This window comes from Atta cephalotes (assembly GCF_000143395.1).
Source record: "Atta cephalotes unplaced genomic scaffold scaffold00020, whole genome shotgun sequence".
Taxonomy (NCBI): Eukaryota; Metazoa; Arthropoda; class Insecta; order Hymenoptera; family Formicidae; genus Atta; species Atta cephalotes.
This window is the reverse complement of record NW_012130084.1, coordinates 938,683-942,008: the sequence shown is the minus strand read 5'-3', so window position 1 is coordinate 942,008 and position 3,326 is coordinate 938,683. Positions and strand designations below refer to the sequence as shown.

Sequence of the window (3,326 nt, the reverse complement as noted above, 5' to 3'; positions counted from 1 at the left end):
TTTTTTTTTTTTTTTTTTTTAATTGAGATTCATTCCAAAGGAAAGAAATCTTATTCCTCTTTTGGAATGAACCTCATTCCAAAAGTATGAAATCTCACTCCAAAAAAAAGAGTGAAAATTTGCCACTCTTATTCAAGATTACAAATTTTTCTTTCTTTTTCAATAGTAGCAATATTTTAACTCTTTTGAAATAAGATTTCACTTCAAGAAATTTAGAGAGTACATACAAAAAGATATCAATTATAAAAACAAAAAATATAAGCAAAATATATCAAAAATAAAAATAAAGAAATAAAAAAGAGAGTAATCAATGCGTACTGCATAAGTTATTAAAACTGCACTTTCTTTCTTTCTACTCAGACTAGACAAGTTTTAGAGAGAAACTAATTTCGCGAAAACAAAACTCGCGGAAAGACGACTATATTGTCTACGCTCGTACTTACGCCAAAGTGGCTCGAAAAAAAAGTTAAAACTTGTAAAAAAAAGTTTGTACAGCTTTTTCGCAAGTTAAAATAAGTATGTTTCATATTTCACGCTCGCGTTGGACTTTGGGACAATTCTAATGACGCATGAAATGTATTTTCAGTGTATTACAAAGTCAATGAATTTCTTCAAGTAGCCATACTTCGAACAGATAGTTATTGATTTGAGTTTTGCACGGGTAATGACGTATCTCTGTTCCGTGATCTTGTAATGGACTTCGCGGTGAATCCATTTTCAAACTTTACGACAAATCCAATACGATCTATAGAAATGTACGCTTGAATAAAAGTGTACACTTCTTCTCTGATACGTTGAAGATATTTTGCGGAGTTTCTCTTTTTCAAGTGCCACCGCGCGGAAAAATTTGTTAACATTCTGCACTTCATGCAAATGATAGTTATGACTTGTCTCATATCGCATTATGTGACACGTGTTCCGTTATGACAATGTAATACATTTTATATAACACAATGAAAGACACATGTATAAGCTTAGAATACTTTAATGAATCCTCTGTCTACAATCTGAGTCTTTTTTGACATCAGTGAAATTTCACTCTTAAATTTCTCCGAAATAAAGAGAGAAGAGCAGAGTTGGGTTCTCCTTTTAAAATATCTTATGATCTTTTTGAAAATGTAATAGAAACATTGAAAAAAAAATCCTGAATTTTTCCACATGATTTGAGAGTCCAGAAGAATAAAAAAAAACTACAATAGATTGAACAAAAAAGGACCACCACTGTTAAATTTATAAAAGTCAAATTATGCTCAATTTGAAATATTTTTAATTGTTTCTATAGACCATCTCTCTTCTTATTCAATATATCGTTAATTTAACTAAAATTGGAGTTAAACAATTTAACTTTGGGAAATGTATTAAATTTAACTCAAATTTAGTTTGTTATTTAAAGTGTACACGTTAATTGGACATTATTTATTTTAAAATTAATCACAGAAATGGATTGACTTATATTCTGATACAAATGGAGGTTAAAAATAACAAAATGTTTTTTTAACTCAAGAGATTGGATTACTATTGCTCGTTTGATATCTAACAGTGCAGATTGCCGACGAAGGAAGTAAAAATATGATTGCAGATGGAGAGTTAAATTTTCTAACGAATCAATAATTCACAAAAAAGATTTGTCACGACAATAAATCTCGGGGAAATGGAGCATCTTACATCGCTAAACGAAGCACGCATTCCCGATTAAGAATACCGATCTAAACTGAGACACAATGCAAACTATTTCAATTTCCTTTTTGGAATGTCCACGTAGCTTCCCTATTTTGTTTCGGATTTCAATGTAAATACAAATATATGTACAGTGATGTAACAAAAGTCACAAAGATTAACAATAAGTACAAGTTTTACAAGACACCCGCTGTTTACTTCTTTTTAGTTAGACGTTAATTTCCCGGTCGTCTTTTCGCACGACAGGAATTTCGATCCCAAGATTTTCGAAGTAAAAAGGAATGGAAGATACGAGCATTTCCACCTTTCCCCATCCTCTCGAATTCTCCTGGAAAATGCGCGAATAGTAAATCGAGATGCGGATGTTGGAGAGGATTCGATGAGATTCAAGCGTCGATTAGTTCCACGCTATTCCGCTTTACCTGCCGCCATCTTTTTTGTTCGGGAAATTCGTTTTTTTGAGATTAGATTCAGAGGAAGGTTTAATTTTCCAGGGAAAGTCCGATTTTCGATATCTATTTGCAACGAGCATTGAAAGCATTGAAATTTATCTTTAAATAAACTGTTTTATAAGGAATGGAATTTGCACTTTTTTGAATATCAGTAAAATGACATTTCTAGAAATTATACAATGATCTCTCTCTAAATTCATATTTAATCGATTTCATTGTCACAAATGGGACGAATAAATTTGAGAACAAAAAAATTTCTATTATTAAAGAAAAATTGATCTCTAAAAACCTTTGGAAATGATACGGTCGATAGTATCGGGTCACAACCTGTGCAATATGGCACGTTACGTCGAAAAAAATGGCGTACATGACATGGCGTGCAAAACGAGCGAATAGGCAGCCCGAAATCACCTGGGATCCGTTTACAGCGGAAATCTTCGCTTTCCTTCCCCCTCCCAGTTCCATCTAGCCGTCTACACAAAAAGAAGCGAAAGTAGCTTATTCTCCTAACTTGACCCGTTCTGACCTAACGTAACCTGTTCGATGTTCGAGGCGGAAACTAATTTAAGTTGGAGAATCACTTTGGCTGTTTCGATTTATTCAGATACTCGACGTATTTCCCGTGAGAAAGAGTGAAAGGAGTGTGGGGAAAAGAGCTTTCTTCTCCCGTCTGCCCTTTCCGTCTGCCGCCCTGTCACCTTTGCACGCACCCGAATCGCGTTATTCACCTTCGACACGTGACTAGCGAACGAGCTACGTTGATGCATTTAAAGCGACGACTAGCGCGGGTACTTGGATTTTTACGGGGAAGTAGAAAAGCAGAAACGATATTGGAAATTTGGATGTAAGAAAAGTTGAGAAGGACTCGAATTTTCGCAATAAGATAAGAATTGAAGCGGACTTTGCGCAAGTAAAGTTGTTGGAAAAAAATTCGTAAATAAATTATTTTCAGATAAAAATATCTGTAAATAATTTATGGGAGAAATTAGCAAATTAAAAAATAATCTTGTCCATTTTTTAATCATAAATTTTTCATCTGAAATTTTCTTTTTAACGAGAATATCAGAATATATAAATTGATTTGGAAGAAAATGACTCTCATATGAAAGAGAAACGGGACTTTATATTATATTAGGTGTAGTAAAAAGAATACATTATTTTTCCTTATTTAATTTCATGCAAAATTAATGGTATTTC

At 33.1% G+C, this 3,326-nt stretch overlaps 1 protein-coding gene across 1 annotated transcript in view; it reads right to left on the bottom strand.

Annotated features, from left to right (window-relative positions):
* The window catches only part of LOC105619249 (uncharacterized RNA-binding protein C3H8.09c), a 101,797-nt gene that overhangs the window by 77,110 nt on the left and 21,361 nt on the right, over positions 1-3,326 (bottom strand). The gene's annotated exons all lie outside the window — the stretch shown is intronic.